Below are 14,894 nucleotides of genomic sequence, written 5' to 3'. Positions count from 1 at the left end.
ATCTGATCAGTTGGTATTTGAGATTTACTAACAGTTCGCACAATGCTGCAGTGTAAGGCAGTTTGCTGCATTCCATGAAGCAAAGAGAGCTAAACAGCACCATATTTACAAAGATATGGTTCTGGTCATATGTCTCCCTGTGCTGGCACACTTGTGGCTGCCTAGCGCCGAAGCAGGGACCATTGTACTATGGTGCAAGGGTGCCTGCGTTGTAGGCAAGAGAATTTTTGTGAAGGAAGGGCTACCTTCTTGCACAAAAACTAGCTTCAGTGGCATATTCCTCTGTGTCCTGTGTGCTACAGGATGCAGAACACAAGGGAAGTAGGAGGAACAGGGAGAAATAAAGATATTTCTCCATCTTGTGCTTGCCCCGGGTAGTCGTACATTTTGGCACAAACCTGGGTTTCCAGACCTTAATGAATTTGGGTTTGCGTCAAAATACATGGGTTGATGCACAAGAATGCCCATGCTCACCCATGTAACGCTGCCCCAATGCAAAGTAGCACAAGGCAGTGCAATGCGCTTGCTTGCATAACTTTTTTTACCAAAGCCACACAAATAGGGCTAGTTAAAATTCCAGCTCAACAGTTGCAAACTGTTCATCTAGAACCATCATCAAACATATAGGCTTTCAGTTCCTTCTGATCTGCCAATGAGGAAATTTCAGTACATTCCAGTGGCATCTGGAAATGGGTATTGAGGTCCAATTGCTAAAAGTGTTATTTCTGTAGAGTTTCTGTTGTTTTATCTGCGGGATGGACGCATATATCAATGTCGGAAATCCCACAATAAACTTATTCTCAGAGTACCTTGAACTAAAAACGGACTTTCTCAGATGCAGAAGGTTCCTGGAAACCCACCTCCTCCAGTAGACAGATGCATAGCCTGTTCCTACATACCAGCTGTCCCTGTATCCTTCAACTAGGGACGGTGACTAGATGCCTATACCATCTTTGTTTGCCAGTTGGGTCAATGCTTAGATCCAGTTTGGATTTACACTTCAAATGCTGTACCATCTTGTGATCAGCATACAGAGAAATCTAGCTCTAGTTGTGCTATATATTATGATAAATAGTGTTGATATGTTGGACCTTATTTATGAATACTGCATTTAATAGTATGTAATAAGTCCTGGGCACATGTACAGTTCCAAAAGTTGATACAATATTGGAAATATAATACAGTCGACACCGGTGGTTTTCTTAAGGGATGTTTATGTGAAGATGTTCATGAGGAAAAACAACACCAGCCGACACGTGTTTCATCAACAGGTCAATGCCTGTGACTCTTCAGGGCTTAAAGCGCGTAGTGCGGGTATTGAAGGACCGGTGATAATTCCAACCCGGTTTGCGGGTGTCGAGACAGCCGTTTTGTGGCTGTCTGATTAGAATAGGATATAAACTCGCGGCTCCGATACACTCCTTTGGCGAGAGAAGAGCAACTACTTGGACCCTGCACCACCAGGCTTCACCCAACACAGACGTACCCGCGCATTTATATCCCCGATGCAGGGGAGATGAGGGGGACTTCACTCATATGGTATGGGCATGCCCGCGCCTCCATGAATATTGGAGCAGAATCCGGGATTCTTTAGGTGAGGTTACGCACCTCACAGTTCAGGACAATATCCTGGAATGCCTTCTGGGGCTCCGATAAAAAACGCACCTCAGCACTCCAAGTATACAATTGCGATTCCTGGACCTGGCCCTTATGCTGGCTGTGAGAGCCATTACTATGAGATTGAAATCCCCTAGATGTCCCTCGTTGACTGTATGGCAAGAAGACATGATACAATGGGGTAATGCGGAAAGCGTGGCACTAAGAAGGAAAGAAGCAAGGGGGGCGCGGAAACATCCCATCTCCATGGACTGGGACATTATGATGGAAGACTTTAAACAACAAGACCTTGTGCCTGCACATGGTCTCCCTGCCCAATAACACACTCACACTTTACTAGCAAAATGCGTCAAGAATAGTTGCAGGCCCGAGTCAGGACACAACCGAGCACAGGCAGCGAAGGGTCAGTTTTGATTTTTGAGATGTTGATAGTACTAATAGGCCACAAACCATAAAAGTGTTAGCAGACCAGGAGGGAGCATGGAGGGTGGGGGCAATTTTCTAAAAAGTTCAGTTATGTTATGGTTTAACATGCTTAGTGCAAATAATTGACAGAATTGCTGTATTCCATGTATATATGCAAGCAATACATGACTGTTGGACTAGATGTTCTAGTGAGACATATTTGGAACCGAAACAGTAAAACATTACATAGATATAGAATGTATATGTATGTTGGGGGACGCAACAAAAGATAAAATGCCGTAAGTACCATTGTACATCCGCTGTGGTAGTCAATAAAGTATGTTTTTTTTAAATAAATGTCTTCACCCTCTGCTACCATTTTCTCCTCAGTAATTTGTCTGCCCTTCCACCTTAATTCCTCTAACATTGCTGATGCCCACCATGCCCTGAAAGTGCACGGTTGCCATACTGCCATAGTACAATTCCAAGAAACACTACATATTCAAATGCATTACCCGTCCATAACTCTGCTTCCTCTTCTATTACCATTCACTTCATGTTTGTCTTGACAATATACAGCGGTCCCCTGCCTTTTGGTTATGTTCGCACTATAGAAATACCATATACATACATATAAGTAAATACATACATACATATGAATACAGAGAAAGACAGCAAGAGACAGAGAAAGGGAAAGACAGAATATTCATTTCGGCTCCTGACAGACATCTGGGCACTCAGCCAGCCATGTTATAGCTGCCTTTTCAATCAATGTCTCACAAGGGTTGAAACATATACCGAAGACACTTATCGCGCAGTCACATCACTGTCCAAGCATTTATATAACTCTGTTTTTCCACCACATGATATACTCAGAATGCGGATTATGAATCGTAATCAATCTCCATATATATTGGCAAATATGATTAATACAGACGAAAAATCGGATCCTATAAGTCTAGCAGTATCACTGCACGCCTGCGCAGTACTAATGCCTTCCTCTCTGCAGGCAATTCACTCTACACAGCAAAATGGCGCCTACCCAAGGCCCAAGAAGCGCGCGCGCCCTTCCAGGACCGAAACTATCGAACACACGGAATCTTCTGTTTAAATACCTACCACTTTTCAATATTCTTAATGTGTTTTGCTTCTCCTCAAAGCACCTTCATATTTCAAACTTATTAAAATCGATAAATGATTTCATACTGTTTCCGTATTTCTAGCAGGAAAAAAAAAACAAAATACAAGGGCCTGGATTTATTACGCCTTCAAAGATTTAATGCTTTGAATCAAGACTTATTAAAGCGTAGCAAACCATTGTATATTTCATCTTTATGGCTCCCCGAGACGGCTTTGCAATTTGACAAATTTGGATTGATGAACAGCGGGAAACATATTACTTTCTTGGAACTGCTCTTAATTTCCCGGAAAATGGTACTATATATACACACTTTTTTTATCTGACGGACTGGAGGTTTTTCGCAAGGCACTCAAATCTGGCAATAGTTTTGAGAATAACTATTAGCCAAACTTCTATTTATCCGTTTTGCACTTATTTGACATGTCTTAACCTTGCAATATTCATTTTATTGGTAGAGGGAGGGGCCAGCCATCAGTTTACTCCTGCCCCTTATCTTTAAATACACATGCTGATGGCAACGGACTATTGATGAAGGTGGATGGCAGAATGCCAGTAAAGGTCAAATGAAAGTTACAAATAACAGATATATTTATGTAGTAATGTATGAACAGAAGCATATTCAAAGAAGGAGAAACAGCAGAAGAGCCGCTGAACAGAGAGAATTCTGTGCCTAGACAGGGAGCGATGACAGTCACCTCTAGGATCACCACCTGACTCCAGGTCATTGCCAACACTGACTCCAGTCTTGAACCTTTCCCCTAGAAACCATTGATTTCAGGATTGTTGGTCTAATTAATTCAATGGAAGCAAAACAAGACTACAATGTCCAGAATGCAATAGACAAAAGGCTTGGACTGGAAAGAGTAACCATAATGACCCAGAGGGAGGTGGTCACCCTAGTAGCACAAGACAAATGCTAATGTATCCATACAGTGGAAAAAAGTGGTCATATAGTGTGAGGTCTGTGGAGTTGGGTCCCAAAGAGTTTGGCTGAGGATTGAACTAAGCCAACAAATCTCTATACAGGTGAAAGTTAGAAAATGGTGAGTACTCCAAAACCATGGCAAACAGAGAAAATAGTGCTAACATTTTGCAATATTCAAATAGCACTCCCTACCCCTATGTGGGGCACTGAAGCGTTTGCCTACACGGGTAGCACACTACACCATGTAAAGGGTGTGGTTGGACGTGTGCTATCTTTGTTTTGATTCTGTGTGTGAAGTGTTTCCATGCATTATGATCATTGAAGTCTGATTACCGTGTTATGGGTTGCAGCGCTTGGTTGGCAGTGTGATGGATGAAGAAGTGTAAGAGACAGGCGGTCAGTTTATGGTTTTCAGTAACCTGACCGCTTGGAGCAGCTCTGCAAGTCCCCCTATAGTTCTTATGTTCACAGTCCACTTAGTGGATTACGGCACTGAGTTGTCCATTTCAAGATATTGTGTTTAAAGTTTATGTTCCTGAGCAGGCATAGATTACAAAGAGAAATAGGACGATTTGACTTCATTATTATCCACCATCTGTTTGACACTATGGGCCTCATGTTCAAAGGTGTAGAGAATGCAAAACCGTTTGCAAACCGGTTTGCAAATGCTAAAATAAGGATCCCGTATGTACCAAAGTGTAAAAATAAGGATTCTCTTAATTTGCACATGAAAGTGAATAAATAAAGAATCGCTAAATAGAGAACTATTTAGCGATTCATTAAATAGGAATTGGAATTTGCGAATTGGTATTCCTATGTACAAAACATTCGTGATTTGCAATTCCTCTAAAAAGGACATCTAGCACATGCAAATTACCACCAAGTAAAAGCAGGTGGTAACAAGGTGGCAGGTATAAAAGGGTAGCGGACTTCCAGGCCTAACATCCACAATGGCTGCACTCTATGCCGTTGCGGTCCAGAGGCGTGGACTCAGAGCTCTACATAGGAGGAAAAGGAGACAGAAGCGCATTTACAGACCTCTTATAAGTTTATTAGATCAAATTGAGGAGGAGGTGTATGTGACATCCAGACTCAGCAAGGCAGTTATTATGGCTATCATCAATGAATTAGAACCAATGCTTGGAAGGGCCACTGGACGCAGTCAAGCCATCCCGATGCAGGTTTTATGTTCCTTACATCTACTTGCATCAACGAGTTACCAAAATACTGTTGCATTTTTGGGTGGGATATCCCAAAGTGCGATATTCAGAGTTTTCCAACAAAGTTTGGATATAACCTTCTTAACACCTTCAGCGCGGCGCAGATTCCTGCGCTGAGCTGAAGGTTCTAATGAGCCTACCGGCTCATGATGGAACGGTTCCGTCATGAGCACAGCTCAACCGACGCTCATGACGGAACCGTTCCGTCATGAGCATCGAAGGGGTTAAAAAAATCAATGTGCATATATTTTTCCAAATAGCCGTGCTGATTTTCCGTCTACTAGAGTAAATGTGTGCTAAATTGCACAATTTCCTAACGTCATAGGATGTGTGTATAGTAGACACATCCTTATAATTCCACTCTCACTCTCTTGTTGCCCACTATCCTGGGAGCACTCATGACTCTTTCATCTTTCACAATTGTGCACTCTGTGGTTGACTAGCCCAAGGAGACATGGCAGATGGGTATCTGTACATAACTAGACTTATTGTATGCAACATGTCATAGAAGATACACACTGTACTTAAGATTTACCACTTTTTATAGTTTTGTTACAGGCGACAGTGCTTATGCTATTCGTTCTTGGATCTTGACTCATTTGCAGCTGAAGTCTGCCATGGAAATACGATATAATGCTGCACACAAAGAAATCAGGAATGTTATTGAAAGAACCTTTGGGATTTTGAAGGGCAGATTTCGGTGTCTTCATAGGAGTGAGTGTAGTTTGCAGTATACACCAGAGACTGTATGTAAAATAGTAGCTGAGTTTGCAATATAGTAATGCAGAGAAGATTACCACAAGAAATAACTGATGACGAAGCTGATGGTGATGAGGGTCCCCCTCCTAACCAACAAAGGGTGGAAGACAATTTACATTTTGCTGAAGAAAGAGACCAGAGACAAGAAGTCCCAGATGATTATTTTTAATGAGATGTATTATGTTAAAAAACAGATTAATAGACTTGTGCTTCACACTGAATCAAAATGTTAACATTTTTCTCTTGTGTGTTTATTTTTTTGTTCGTCAGTAAACATGGCAATAACAAAACATGATTTGATATTGCTATATTCCAACGTACGTGTGTCTCTGTAATATTAGATATTTAATTGCAATTTGGTCTTATACTGTTTATCTGCTTATTGGCTGCTGACTTCATGGAGGCTTTACTTCACCACTTCCACTCATGCGACATGTCTGTAACATTGAGGCATGCACAGAAATGTTAGTGCCACTTGTACCTTCATCACTTTCTGGTGTTGTAATTGATGTGTTGGGAAGGCTCACTTTAACCCCTAAGATATTACAATTTTTTTAAGGTCTTATTCAACTAAATATTTTGTCTAGTTAATTGGGCCTGGAAATGTAGTGATCTGTAGCACATTGATGCAGTGCTAGTGGCTAGTTTTCCAACAGACTCACTAATTTCTTTTAATGGAAATATCAGACTTGAGCAGCATATCTCTTGCAATCTCTGTTTGTTCCCCTCTTCCATAAAGGTTTGACATAGTGCAACATCTACCATGTCTGAAATACTCTTGAACAAAGATAGAAAATCTTTGTGATTTGTTTTTTGTAAATCATTTACCCTGTGCAGCAAATCAGATATCACTCTATGCTGTTTTTGTGGACAGTTAATATAGCATCTCCAGTTTGCGATAATGTTGTGCTAAGGGCCTTGCATCCTCCTGTGTATTTTGTTCACGTCTCTGAGTCCTCTACCTATTTATCACAGAATCCAGTCCAGACTGTCCTTGTGTGACAGAAGCGATAGCAGAAGTGGTAGGGGTAGTGCTTTGAATGATTGTGTCCACTCCTCAGAAGCTGTTGGTGGTAAGATGTCTTTTGGTTCCATATACTCCAGATTCAGTAATGTTTAGGTCTCATCATCCGCGGTGTTTGTGGGAGTAAGCTGTGGTTCTTCTGCCTGGAAAGTTGCAGCTGCCTCTTCTTGACGTTCTGCAGTGACAGCATTGGTTGTTTCTTTGCATGTCAAAAATATTAAAAGAAAACATTAATAACTATTTGTACGTTATATTTCTGTACCATTTAAATACACTCATATTTGCTATATGTTGATGATTGGTGCTCAACTATGTATAGTATTTAGTTATAGTTTTATTGGAAGAAATAACATATCCTAAAGTCCCATAATGTTTTGCGATGTTGCTAAATGTATATATATGAATAGTTAGATAGTGATATTGATAGATAAATTGATATTTATATATATTTTTTTGTTTAAGAATTTTTATTGAATTTTCAGAAGAAGAAAAAGAAAGACATAACACATTCATAGAATATATGAACATTTTAAAATATAAAAAAAGCGATCAATATGTAAATACAATATGTAAACAGCATAAGAAGAAAAAGAAAAGAGAAAGAAAAAGAAAAGAAAAAGAATGGAAAGAAAGATATAAGAGAAAGAAAAGAGTAAAGAGAGATAGAGAAGAAGAAAGTTCAAAAATGTATAGAACAGGTTGATAGAGAAAAAAAAGAATTAGTGTAAAGTAGCATGTGAAGAGACATTTGATGTAAAGGGTAGCCAGAGAAGATCAGCTTTCATTTTTTGAGCGAGAGAAATACAGGAAACATTAGAAATTCTGTGTTCATCACAAATAAAATTCCACCAAGTTAATGAAGATAATTTGGAATTATCTTTCTGGTAATTATATTTTTTACCATTTTTATCATGCACAAAAAAAAGTAACCTCCGGCCAATAATGCAATATACGTTTTATAGAACGCTGCACTTACCACTTCCAGTGACTCTAGTACTCTAAGTGTCAATTGGAGATAAACCACAGATTGCTTCTGGCTGAAATATTGTTGCAGTTAGTTCTTCTATCACAGTAGGTACTCAGCCCATCTCCAGTCACAGTTGTGTACCTTTGTCTTGATGCTATCCTCTCCTTTCTTCGTAATCAGAGGTCATACCACCTCTTTCTTACTTCTTTGGAGTTACAGTTTGTGACTCCAACTGCATTCATACGCTCCTTGATTGGCGCCCAAATATATTTTTGGGGTGGATTGTGGGTCTCTGAATAAGGCCTTTACCAAAGTGTTTTCCTTTTCAGCCATGCACTCCTCAACTAGTATTTCAAATTCAGCATCATTGAACTTGGGCTTCCTTTTTCTGCTGTCATCCTGTGCAACTTCCGGGAGTGCCATTAGTCACTCAAATTTGATAGTGTTAGCACCTACTGCACAAACCCCCTTCTGCTTTGCCTTTTTACTTCCTGTTTTTTCTGATTTGCGACTGCTATTTGCAATTTGTGAATGCTATTCGCACTATGCAATTCGGTTTTACCAATTCCTTATTTAGAAATACTACGATTAACTTTCCATACATTGTATATAAGAAATTGCAAATTATGAATCTGTATCATTCACAGGACGCAGGAAGCACATAAAAAATCTTAACAGGTGACTTGCTCTATCCATGTGTGCTGCAGAATGCAGCGCACGTGGAAAGAGCAATATATGAGGAGAAATAAAACATTTCTCCTAGTATCACCTGCTTAGACCATGTAATTCCTGGTCTTATTTTTTACGCTGCCCCATACCTTGTAAATATGTGGCAGTGTCATAAAGCAATGGGTGTTGCGGCAGAACGCCCTCTGCAACACCCATTGCACATCCCTTTCACGCTAAGTGCTGCGTGAACATTTACATTTATGTTAAGTGGGTTAACGCCACTTTGTAAATAAGGCGAAGGACTTAACGCCACGAGAATGTGGGGAAAAGTGATGTTCAACTTCTTGTAAATATGTCCCTATTCTGAATGTGGAAATCTTCACCGTGTCTTCGTCCAGCAGTTCCCCGACAATGATGCCTCCTCCTCAGACACCGCCTGCAGTCTTGCCCCTCTGCACCTTACTTTCTCAGACAACTTTTTGTTGGAATTTCTTCTCAGACAGAAGGTAAGCACAGATTTGGCCCAATCCACTTCTTGTATCCGACTTGCACACCATCGCACTTGACCACCTCTTTCGACTTTAACCCAGCCTTGTGCGACTAGATATCCAGTATTGGCGTTTGGATCTTTTAGGTATTCGTTTTTACCTTAAATTTCAAGAATTCATAACTCTGGTTCTGCTGATTAGATTTTTGCTATTTTGGTGTCAAATAATTTATTAAAATCTACTCTATAATTGTAACTTGATGTGAGATTTTTCTTCTGGTTTGTTTTCACTTTATTGCAGTTTGTGTGCTGCATAAATACTTTACACATTGCCTCTAACTTAAGCCTGACTACTTTTGTACCAAGCTACCAAAGGGTTAAGGACAGGTTAATAAAGTGGTTTACCCTGACAGGAATTTTGGCTGTTGCTTGAGCAGGTTTGACACCCAACTCAAACAACCGAATTTCTTACAACCATCACCGACTGGTACATAAAATTAAATAAAAATGGTTTTGTTTTCCCTAATAAAATTCAATGAATTGAAACGCAAAACAATAATGTATTTTAAATATTTGTGCTAGAGATGCTCCCCCCTTTCCCTTGGAGGATCTGGGCAGGTAAAGGTGAACAAAGTTTTTTTTAGTGAATTTGTGTAAAGTAATCCTTCTCAGGACAGGGAGCACTGGGGCTGTCTCTAACCTGGAGCATACAAAAACAGGCACAATAAAGTGTAATTTGTTGCACTTGGCTGTCTTTCAGTCTTCCTGTAGCAATAATCAGACACACAAACAGAAAGGCCCTTCCTAAAAACTTCCTCACCTGAACAATAGAAACTGCAGTTCTACCCTTAACATTTACCTTCTACCAAACATGCAGTGCTCAGGAAAACACATAATCAATAGCCCCTTCCCAACAAGGCCCTCATTGAATTTCTAAGGGGAACCCTCTTCATTCTTTCTCACTTCAGTATCTGGTCTCCACCCTCAAGCTGTAGGAATGCAGGTAATAGACTTCCGCTGTGTGGGGAGGTGAATGCATCTGTTACTACACTAACATAAGGCCAGAATGCAAAGCAAAACCTAGTCTTAAAGATCTACTCTCTCTCTGACCTGGGAACTGGCTCACAACTCCATTTGCACTGTGGCTCCGATCTCTGCTCCAGTTCAGAGGTGTCAAGGGGCACGTGTGATGTGTGACACAGCCAACCAGTAACGGCTGTGTTCAAGAAACTGGACAGGGAAAAACTTCCCAGTGCAGGTACGTGCATCAGTCATGTTTAGGTAGAGTTTTTAGTCAGAAACTCACTGACTTTAAAATCTTTGATACTTTGATACTTTGAGCCCTCATCTGGCTCTCGTCCTTTTTGAGGGACCGGACCCAGGCGGTTCATCTTGGGGAGTTTTCAGCTACCCCCTGTCAGGTCCAGTGCGGTGTTCCCCAGGGCTCTTCTCTCTCTCCTTTACTGTTTAATCTTTATATCGCTCCACTCATCTTTGCTCTACAGCAACTGGAGGTCACGGTATATAACTGTGCCGATGACCTCCAGCTCATCTTTAATCTTTCTTCTACTCCTGACTCTATTTCTAATTTCCAATCTATTCTATCTTTCATCAGGGACTGGATGAACTTCAACCAACTGAAACTCAATCCCGATAAAACGGAACTTGTGGTGACGGGTGGTTGCTCCAGTCCCTGGAATTCTCTCTTTTGGCCCCCCTCCTTTGGCTCTCCTCCTACCCCTGTTCCCTCTGTTAAGACTCTTGGTATTAAGCTAAATAATCAACTTACTATGCACTCCCAGATTGGTTCTGTGGTTTCCTCTTGCTTTCTTACTCTCCGTACTATCCGTTCTATCTCCCGTTTCTTTTCTTTCCCTGCACTCAAGCTAATTATGTCCGCACTGGTCCTGTCCCGCCTGGACTACGGGAACATTTTGTACAATGGCATCCCTCAGTACAGCCTCCGTAAGCTGCAATTAGTGCAGAACCAGGCTGCCCGCCTTGCTTTCGGTCTTCCTAAATTCCATCACACTTCCCCCCTCCTGAAAACTCTTCACTGGCTCCCTGTGCGGGAACGCGCCCTGTTTAAATTAGGCTGCATGGCGTTTCAGGCCAGGACTGGCCTGGCCCCCCTATTCATATCTTCAGCCATCAAGGCTTACGTCCCTGGCAGAGACCTCCGCTCCTCGGCACAACTCCTTTTAGCTGTACCCCGTTACCGGAAAAAAAAACAGGGTGGCTCAAAATTTTCCACTCTTGCCCCCATGTTCTGGAACTCTCTCCCCTTTCATCTTAGGTCCCTCACCGAGTACTTCAGTTTCCGCAAAGCTCTGAAGACCTTTTTATTTTCTCAGGCTCTTCTTTAGTAAATTGCCTGTTTTCCAGTTGTCGCCTTAGTTACCGTTTTAGCTCAGTTGGCTGCCTGCTACTTTAGCGCCAAGAAACCGCCCAGGTGTACGTTGCGCTTGATAAATATTTTAAACTTAAACTTAAACTTAAATTGTCATCCTTGTGAGTTATGTTCCATATTCACATGAATAGCAACATTTTAGTGAATTACTGATTACTCGGATTACAACCAACAGGAAGCCCAGATAATGAGTTCCTCGGTCCTTTTCATCTTTACATTATATGTGTGTGTAGTGTGTGTGTACAAATATATGCAAACATAGGTAACGTGTGCGTATGTGTTAAAATGTCTGTAAAAGATCATTAAATATGTTGAATTAAAATACACCTCTTCCTATGGCAAATTAAGTTTCAGCTTGTCAGTGGAATTCTTCGTGCAAGAAATGATCATATTAGGGTGGTAGCGCTGTTGTGGCATAGACTATCCACAGATCATGCACACCTGCACACTCCTGGATTATAAAACAGTGTGCAGGGCTCCTCTCTGAGGTGCATGGGTCTCGGTGGAGCTTCACGCAGGGGAATCCTGGCAAGGAAAGGCAGAGGAAAAGGGCCGTTTGGGCTGCGGTGAAGTAAGAGGTAGAAGAAGGAAAGGGCTGAGGGCAAGGGGAAACTGAGGGACACAAGCAGTGGCCTGCTTTGGCATGTGGGCACTTCAGACCGTGGGCAAAATAAGGGATATATGTGGTGAGGGCAGTGGGCATGCGGACACTGGGGGCAGGAAGAGGAAACACATAGGGCGGCAGAGCGAGGCAGTGAATGTTACAGGTGGTAAGTAGCAGAGGCATGAGGGGAATTCCATAGCATGTGGAGGGATCAAGGAGAGGCACAGGCAGAGATGGGCAAGGGGCAATGAGGCACTTCCATGCACTGTAGGTGAAACATTGAAAGCTAAGATGCACACAAAGCATGCAGTGCATGCGGTGATGTGTAATGAGTCAGTGGACAATTAAAGATTCAGACAGAAAGGGGACAGAAGAAAGGAGGGACAAAGAAAGACTTTCGGACTGCGAAGTAGAGGGGTCCCGGAACAAGACACACACAGAAAGGGGGCACAGAGGTGGGTGCTGACAGTGAGGTGTGAGGGGAACAGGCAATGAATCAGAGGGGGCCGAACAGCAGACATGCAGAAATGTACACAGGGGGAGGTATGAGCAGATGGGCACAGTGAGGTATACAGGCTGTGAGCAAACTTGAGATCACAAAAAAAGTTTGCAAGAGCAGAAGACAGTACCTTGCCTGGGCTAGTGAGAGGGCTACCAGGCAAGGACTCTGGTCCCTCTTGGTCTCTTTGCCACCCACTTCGGGGAAGAGACAGCCAGCCATCCTTCTGCAATCGTCAGGGGTCTTAGTTGTTGTTTGCCAAACCTCCCATTCTTCTGGGGCAGGTGTGCTCTTTGCATACTCACTGGCAATGACCCACCGGTACAGCAAGCAACCAGCCCTATGCTCTATGTAGCTCACAGCTCTTTTCCAAGCATGTGCCTCCAAGAAACGTAAAATGCATCAACAATTTATCTTGGATTAGCCGCAGCTTGCTGCCTACTAGCCTGGGTCCATCTTAAAGTGATGAACAGCCTGAGTACATCAGAGAATATCAAGCAAAGAGTGCCTGTGCCCAGTAGAAGTAGCATACTTTTTCAAAGGAATTGTGGTACCTACCAAGTCTGGAACAAAGCACACGTCTTTTACCAGGTATGGGCCTGAGAAATTGACCAGCAGATATGGCATACTACTCCACTGAGGGTTACAATTATTAACATGCAGTCAAATGCCGAGAAGAGCTCTAGAAACTGCCAGAAAGGGCACACAATAATCTCAGGAGGCAGAGAGTGAGAAGCACCTACCTCCATGCGCCAAACCAGCAGAAACAGTGTGACAAGGGAGGACTGTCATCATACCACAACGCGAAGGCTGGCAAGGTGCAGCTACTTCCATATCATAAAGAGGGTCATCGCTAACCGCTAGGATGGGGATGCCATGGCCCCTCAAGGAGAAGAGGCATCAATAGTCACAGGAGGGATCTTCAGAATCTGCATGGTATGATACGCACCAAGGAGTCTGGCGAGGGCACCCACAGCCCTGCCCAAAGAAGGATCATCACTGTGAGAGGGATGGTGTGGCACAATCCACAGCAAAGGCTGACAATTGAACAATCACAGCCATATCCTGGGGACCATGCCCAGAATCACAGCGAGTATCAAGACAATGCCCTTGTCTAAAAAATGTGTACAAAAGTGTGACCCAAGCCGCCCCACTTTGTCCCAGTAGTGATGAGTGACCAGTGCTTACATCTACCTGATAGTCTGTCTCCCAATGGAGGGAGGACATCGCCTGAAGTCTGCACTTTCTTGTGGATGGGTCTAAGGGTCTATCTAGTGCTGAGAAGCCTGCATGTCTGTTGACAGAGCAAAGTAGTCTGCCTGGCCCTGCAGGAGTAGAGACTGTCCATGAGAAGAAGCCCAGCAAGTCATTAGTCTGAAGAACACCCAGAGAAAGCCGACTGTCTGAGGGCAAATCAAGAAGCAACATGGACGGGAAGCAGGCTGCATCAACCCTGCCTTGTGTGTGTGTGTGTGCGTGTGTGTGTGTGTTTGCCCAGTCAGGCTGCAATTGTCTTGATAAACTCTTTGGACAGTCAAGGCTGCATCAGTCTTTGTAGACACTTCAGCCCTGGTGGGGCCGGCAGCTGCTCAGTGCACTAATCGGTATGGGTTAGAGCTGCAAATGCCTTGACATGCTCACTGGTCATGGAGGGAACCAAGGCAACCATGTTCGGAAGACATGTGGGCTGCTCCCAGCCTTCACAGGGTTGCCAGTGAACTGCATGCAATCACTGCAGTTCTTGGTCTGCAGTGCATTGATGCTGCCAAGTTCACGGTAGAAGAGAGCGAAGGACCAAAGGACTGAGGGCAAGATGTATGAAGCTCAAATGGGTTCGCAAACGCCGAAAACTCATTTGAGCAAAATGGTATGTATGTAGCAAATTTCAGTGCAAAATAAGGAATCGCAAATTTGCGATTCCTTATTTTGCGATTGCATTTAACCCTTTAGGTGCTGCCGTCGGCCAACGGTCGTCACGGGCACTACCTCCCCAGTGCTGCGTGCGACCGCTGGACGTCCAGTTCAGCACTGGATAATGGACAGCGCAGCACTGGGGAGGTTTGTTTACTAGCTCCTAAGGTGTTAAGGAATCGCAAAATTTGCGATTCCTTAAATGCAATGTATGAAGCAAAAAAAAATTGCTAATTGTCCCTAAGGAATCGCAAAT

Source organism: Lissotriton helveticus, chromosome 11 (genome assembly GCF_964261635.1).
Source record: "Lissotriton helveticus chromosome 11, aLisHel1.1, whole genome shotgun sequence".
Classification (NCBI taxonomy): Eukaryota; Metazoa; Chordata; class Amphibia; order Caudata; family Salamandridae; genus Lissotriton; species Lissotriton helveticus.
This window is presented reverse-complemented; position numbering follows the sequence as displayed.